The following is a 7742-nucleotide window of genomic DNA, read 5'->3' as shown; positions in this document are numbered from 1 at the left end:
ATTGATGTGAAGTCCTAAGCTCTGTGTACTGTTTGTTTTTTTATAATTTACATACTTCTTTTGTGGAGATAAGAACATGGAGACTCCAAAGTCTTGAGATGGGAATGGAGTAGAAGGTTTCTTGTCAAGTTCTCTTTGAACTCTAAAATTCTATGGTTTCAATAATTTAACAGATATTAACTATCTATTAAATATGTAACATTGTACTGGGTGCTCTAGGAAATATGGAGATAATCTTTGATCTCTAAGAATTCAAAGGGAGAAAGAAGTTGTAACGAAGCAATGAATGAAAGTAAAGTATGTGAAGAACAGTAAGATATATATATTAACAAAATACAATGAAAATTCAGAAATAGAAGAAAGTGGGCTGGGTGAGAGAGAATAGGTAGGCTTTACTGGGTTGTAAATATTTGTTAACAGAAATCCAGGGTTTCTATTGTAGTTTTCCTGTTTATGTAAAAATTTTAACTGGAATTAACTGCATTAATAAGCATCAGGCAAGTGTAACTCACTTAGGTTAACTGAACAAAAATAGAAGCTCCTGTAAGTGATACAGTGCAAATACGAATAAGCATTACAATTTTTAATGAAAAGAATATATTAAACTAAATATAAGTGTAGAGAAGTAGAAATTAAAAAGAAAAATATCTATAGCCATCCCACTGAAATCTAATACCTGCCGATATGTCACTTGATTTTCTTTCCATTATCTCTTCTGTCTTGTCTGTATATTTATTTACATTGATCTTGCCAAATGTAAATTATATTGTTTTAAATTATAAAATAATCAGTTTTCATTTTATTTATTTTTTAAAGATTTATTTATATGAGAGCAAGAGAGAGGGAGATGCGGGGCAGAGGGAAAGAATCTCAAGCAGATTCCCTGCTGAGCACCGGCTTAGGGCTTGATCCCAGGACTCTGAGATCATGACCTGAGCTGAAATCAAGAGTCAGACTCTTAACCAATTGAGCCACCCAAGTGCCCCATTTTTTTTTTTTCATTTTAGTATCACATTTTGGTAAACACCATTTTAAAAAGGAATATAACAGGGGTGCCTGGGTGGCTTAGTTGGTTAAGCGGCTGCTTTCAGCTCAGGTCATGATCCCAGAGTCCTGGGATCGAGCCCCACATCAGGGTCTCCACTGAGCAGGGAGCCTGCTTCCTCCTGTCCTCTGCCCACCACTCTGCTACTTCTGATCTTTATCTCTCTGTTGAATAAATAACAAAAATCTTTAAAAAAAAAAAAAAAGGAATATAACATCGAGTGCATCTGGCCTGATATTTAAAAACCATCCCTTTGTCAAACGAAAGAATTTCAGTCTTTGTAAAGAGGAAACAATTGCAGAAGTGGTAAATTGCTGATGAGAGAACAGACCCATCTCCTTGAAAGGATCCACCTTCATTTTTCACCCTGACAGTTCAACACACCAAATGTTTCATTGTCATTTCTCTTGCTAATTTGTGGCTAACATTTTTAACGGACCATTGCTGAATTATTTAAACCTTCCATTGGATTGAGTCTAGAAAATTCAATGCTTTGTTGACTATTGGGAAGGAGTGTTCTGTATATAGTTTTGCTTTTATAAAATACCTTATTAAGGGGCGCCTGGGTGGCTCAGTGGGTTAAAGCCTCTGCCTTCGGCTCAGGTCATGATCCCAGGATCCTGGGATCGAGCCCTGCATCGGGCTCTCTGCTCAGCGGGGAGCCTGCTTCCCTTCCTCTCTCTCTGCCTACTTGTGATCTCTGTCTGTCAAATAAATGAATAAAATCTTTAAAAAAAAATACCTTATTAAAAGGGGGAGAGGTGGGGTGTCGGAGTGGCTCAGTCAGTTAAGTGGCTGCCTTCAGCTCAGGTCATGATCCTGGGGTCCTGGGATTGAGCCCCACACTGGGCTCCCTGCTGCTCCCCTTGCTTGTGCTCTCTGTTAAGTAAATAAAATCTTAAAAAAAAAATTAAAAAAGGGGGAAAGGCATAAGAAGCAAGTGAAAAAGAAATGTGGTTGTACACTGGGAGAATTAAAAGACTTTTATTACAACTAGTAAAAATCTAGAAAAATGAAAATTTTGTGTAGTATTTAATTGGTAATTCAGACATATACTACTGAACAGAAAATGGTCTTTCTCTGGCACCCCATAATTCCCCTAGATCCCCTTCCAGGGGGCAGTTACTATTATTCTGTTCTAGTGTCTCCTTACAGGATGTTTGGTGCATATATAAGCACATGTTCACATATAAACATATTATTCAACTTAATACAGTAGCTATCTCACACCCATTCAGATGGCTACTATTTAAAAAAAGAAAGAAAGAAAGAACCAGTGTTGGTGAGGATGTGGAGAAATTGGAACCTTAGTGCACTGTTCGTGGAAATGTAAAATGGTGCAGCAGCTATTGAAATCAGTGATGGCAGGTAGTTCTGTAAAAAATTAAACATAGAAATACAATATCCAGGGACACCTGGGTGGCTCATTCGGTTAAGCATCCGATTCTTGGTTTCTGCTGTGGTCATGATCTCAGGGTTGTGATATCTGAGCCCTGAGTCTGGCTCTGTGCCAGGAGTCTGTTTGGGATTCTTACCCTCTTCCTCTTTCTCTGCCCCTCACCCTGTGCATGCATGCTCCCTCTCCCTCTCTCTCTCAAACAAATAAAATCTTAAATTTTTTACACTTTTTTTTTTTTTTTAAAAACACCCTTGGAGTTCCTTTCATGATTCTCAAATATCTGTCTCCAGGTTCAACTTTCTTGAACCCCCTGCTTGCCATCTCTGCCTGGTTGTTACATAGGCATCTCACCATCACGTGTCTAAAACGGGGCTCGTGGTTACTATCTTTCTACCCAACCTGTTCTTTGCCATGTGTTTCCCTCTACTGTAAATGGCAGCTCCATTTGTTGAGTTATTCCAGCCCAAGCTCTTGGAGTTGTCTTCAGCTTCTGTCTTTTTTGCACATTTCATATCTAACATCAGCAAATTCTGCAGGTTCTAACTTCAGAATATCTCACATCTGGCAGCTTCCACCACCTCCACCTACCCTGGTCAAACTGACTTACCTTTCTGCTGGAGTTGTACTTCTGCTGGCCTCCTGATGATTTTCTCTGTGTCCACTCTTGCCTCTTTAAAGGCCCTTCCCACAGAGTTTTTGTTTTTTTTTTTAGATTTTAAAACTCTTTTCTTTTAAAAACATTAACCAATTGTCGCACTTCCCTGTTCAGAATTCTTCGATGACCACTCACAGCACTTTGGATAAAGTAACACAGTTCCTACCATGGCTTACAAATCCCTACCGGGTATGGCTTGGCTACCTTGCTGACCATAGCTTCTGCCACTGTCTCCCATGTTTTCTCAGTTCCAGCTTTAGTTTCCCTGGACATTACCAAGAACAATCTAGCCTTAGGGCCCCCCCCTCTTGGTTACCCTCCCCTGAAACACCCCTAGATATCCACACAAACATCCATAAAATGCTTCCCTCTGTTCATCCAGATACCAACTCAGATGTCATCTCTTCAAATCTTACTTGGCTACCTTATCTACCCAGTTACCCCGTTCTGTCCCATCATGCGTATTTCCTTAACTTGCTCTGTTTTAATTCATTGCGTTCATCTCCCTGACATCATGATTTACATTAGTTTTAGTCCATTTCCCCTAGTAGGCTTTGTGTCTGTTCACTACCTGGAGCAGTGAATGGCTTGTGAACAATAGTGCCTGGCTTGTGAAAGAAAAGTAGAGTGTAATATTAAAAATGATGACAACAACAACAACAAACCGCAGCTCTGGTAGATTGCTTGGGTTCAAACGCCATTTCCACTACTGTGATCTTGAGCAGGTTGTTGAACTTTTGGGTGCCTCAGTGTTCTCGTCTGTGAACTGGTGATAACAGTCTCTGCCTCTAGGACTGTTCTACATAAAATGAATTAATCAAAGTTGAAGTGCTAGTTCTTGTCACATAGTAAATGTGTAAGTTATCTGTTGCAGCATGATATATTACCCCACAATCAAGTGGCTAAGACAACAATAAGCATTTTTATCTCATAATGTTTCTGAAGCTGAAGAATTCGGGAGTGGCTTGCTGCTCAGAGTCTCTCACGATGTGACACTCAAGATGGAGGCCAGGGCTGCAGTCATCTGAAGGCTTTATTGGGGTTGGGGTCATGCATTCACAATGGCTCAGTTACTCTCATGGCCAGCAAACTGATGCCAGCTATGTTTGGCAGGAGGCCACAGCTCTTCACCACGGGGTTCTCTTCATAGGGCTATTGAATATTCCTCTGGCTTTCCCCAGAGCAAGTGATGCCAGAGAGAGCAAGGTAGACTAAGTCACAATGTCTGTTGTGAGTTAGCTTTAGAAACTACACACCGTCATTGTTAAAATATTCCAGTGGTCCCACAGGCCAACCCAACACAAGTAGGGTTGGGGCACACTTCACAGGGTGAATACAAGGAGGCAGTAATCACTGGAGGCCATTTTGGAGTGTGGTGGCCTTAATAAGTGATATATAAGTTTTACTACTATTATAGTAGATAAAATATTTGATCGATTGCACAGAAGCATAAAGATCCAGTTCAATTTGATGATGTTATTGCTCATCCTGTAGTTTTCAGCTTCTCTGCATCTTAATATTTAAGGTGCTCTTTTGTTAGTAGCATATACTTTTGGTTTTGATCCAGTAAAATAATCTTTCTTTTAATTGAATATTTAATCCACTTGCATTTACTATAATAACATTTTGGTTTGAATCTTTCTGTTATTTTTTTTTTAAGATTTTTATTTATTTATTTGACAAACAGAGATCACAAGTAGGCAGAGAGACAGGCAGAGAGAGGGGAGGAGGCAGGCTCCCCACTGAGCAAAGAGCCCAGTGCGGGGCTCGATCCCAGGACCCTGAGATCATGACCTGAGCCGAAGGCAGAGGCTTTAACCCACTGAGCCCTTCCTGTTATTTTTTACTTGTTCTACCTGGCCTACACTGTTTGGTCTCCTTTCCTGCCTGCTTTTGAATTTTTTTTTTTTTTTTTTTTTTTTTTTTACTATTCTTTTAGTGATTTCCTAGAGGTTAAAACTTGCTTTTTTTTTTAAAAAAAAAACTTGGTCTGATCATCACTTCCTGACAAAGTGAGGACTTTGGAACACTTCAACTCCCATTTATTACCCTTTTGCCTTTGGGCTGCTCTTACTGTGAATTTAGATTCTCTGTATATTTTAAATTCAGGACATGATTTTTGTTGTTTTATATAATCATTGAGATTTACTGACATTTTCACACCTTCCAGTGATACGCACTGTTATTGTGTGTCATCACTTCTGTCTGGGATTATTCTTTGTTTGCTAGAACTCCTTTCATTATTATTCCCTGTACTTCAATTCTGCTGATGGTAAATTCCCTTGATTTGTATTTGTTCAGAAATGTCTTTATTCCACCTCCATTTTTGAAGAGTATTTTATAGAATTTAGGTAGGGCGTTATTTTTTCCCAGCTCTTAAAATATTTTATCCAGTTTTCTTCTGACTTATATTTTCCACTGAGAAGTGGGAGTTGCTCTTTTGAAGGTACCACTCTGCTGCTTTTCAGAGTTTCTCCTCCTCGTTTTAGCAGTTTGTACTCTGATGTGCTAAGTATGGTTTCTGTTGTGTTGATTGTCCTTCTTTTTCTTACCCCTGTGGTAGCAAATGAACAGTTTAGTTTTATACTATATTGATTGACTGATATATAGGTATGTATATATGCACATGCATTTTTTATTATTAACGTATAATGTATTGTTTGCCTCAGGGGTACAAGTCTGTGAATCATCAGTCTTACACATTTCACAGCACTCACCATAGCACATACCCTCCCCAGGGTCCATCACCCAGCCACCCCGTCCTTCCCAGCAACCCTCGGTTGGCTTCCTGAAATTGAGAATCTTTTATGGTTTGTCTCCCTCCCGATCCTATTTTGTTTTATTTTTTCCTTTCCTACCCACTACGACCCCCCGCCCTGCCTCTCAATTTCCTTATATTAGAGCGATCATATGATAATTATCTTTCTCTGATTGACTTATTTTGCTGAGGGGGCACGTGCACCCGAATGTTTATAGCATCAGTGTCCACAATAGCCAAACTATGGAAAGAACCTAGATGTCCATCAACAGATGAATGGATAAAGAAGATGTGGTGTGTGTATATATACATATAATGGAATACTATGCAGCCATTCTGTTGAGTGATTATACTTTTAAGTGTCCATGTTGCTTCTTGAATCCATGGTTTGGAGTGTAAGGTCAGTTTGGGGAAGTTCTTGGCTGCTGTATCTTCATATATGGCTTCTGCTATGGCCTCTTTCTCCTGTTCTCTGGGACTATAGTTAGATCTGTGAGACCTTTTCACCATGTCTCATGCTCATATGCTCATTGCTGTATTGTCTTACCTTTTTTCTGTATTTTAGTCTGGATAATTTTTGCTGACTTACCCAGCAGTTCACTTATTTGTTCCCCTGTTCTGTCAAACATGCTTGTGAACCCCATCTATGAAGTTCTTAATTTCAGTTATTGTCTTTTCAGTTCTAGAATTTTCATTTGATTGTTGTCCCTCTGACTTTATGTTGTGGAACGTTTTCATAATTTGAAAATTTCAAATTTTGAAGAAGAGAACAATCAATACTCATACACTCTGTTTGAATTTATCAGTTGAATACGTTTTGCTACATTTGCTTTATCTCTCTATATAAATCCTTTTGCCTCTACCCCAACCATTTGAAAACAGATTCAGACATCATGACTCTTCATCCCTAAATATTTCATTATGTTTCCCTGCCAAATACTTTGACATGTATTTCCCACAAACAAGGACTTCCACTATATAAATACAATGATCACACTCGAGAATTTAATACATGTAAATATATGTAATGTAGAGTCTATATTTAACTTTTCCCTAATGTCCCAGTAAAATCCTTTATAGCTGACCCACCCCCGATCAAGGGTCACATATGGCATTTAGTTGTCCTGTTTGGTCCCCTTTAAATTAGAATCATTTCCCAGCCTCTTTTGGGTTTTCCTTGGCACCCACATCTTCAGGTTCTAGTTTCATTGTTTTGCAGAAGTATCTCCAGTTTGGATTCATCCAGTTGTTTCTTCATGATTAGTCTTGGATTAAAAGTTTTTGGCAAGAATACATCAGATAATCATGGTCAGTTTGTCTCATTATTGGTGTTTCTAAGTTTGATCATTTATGACTGAGGTGAATATGCTTATAAAAAATCCATCTCTAAATTAGTAATGGTGCATACATGTTAAATGATGTATCAAAGTATCTCTTTCCCTAGAGCAGGAAACTTGGCAGAAACTTAGATCATTTCCAGTACTAGATTATTTCAAGTGGAAGGAGTCATAAGTACAGTTCACATTTTATGCCTGACTCACTGACAACTCAGTTAACATGTCCACAGAACTCTGGGGTCTTTTCCCTTTTGAATTTTGATTACGCACTGAAAGCTCATTAGTGAGAGCTGATGTGAGTACTTCTATATACTTAATACAAATTACTGAGTTTTGTTAATAATGGTTTAAAGGAGCAAGGTTGTGTTTACTTGTTTTGTGATTTGTAAGAAATCCTGACTCCAGATCTATTATGCTGGCTTAAATAGATTCTCAAAATAAGACCATACGTTAGAACAAAAACAAATAAAAAATCCCATGTGTGTTGGAAAGACTCTTTATAGTCTTCTGTTGTACTTGATTTTTTTTCTAGGTTTTCATAGGGATTA

The sequence above is a fragment of the Martes martes genome (genome assembly GCF_963455335.1).
Source record: "Martes martes genome assembly, chromosome: 4".
Lineage (NCBI taxonomy): Eukaryota > Metazoa > Chordata > Mammalia > Carnivora > Mustelidae > Martes > Martes martes.
This window is presented reverse-complemented; position numbering follows the sequence as displayed.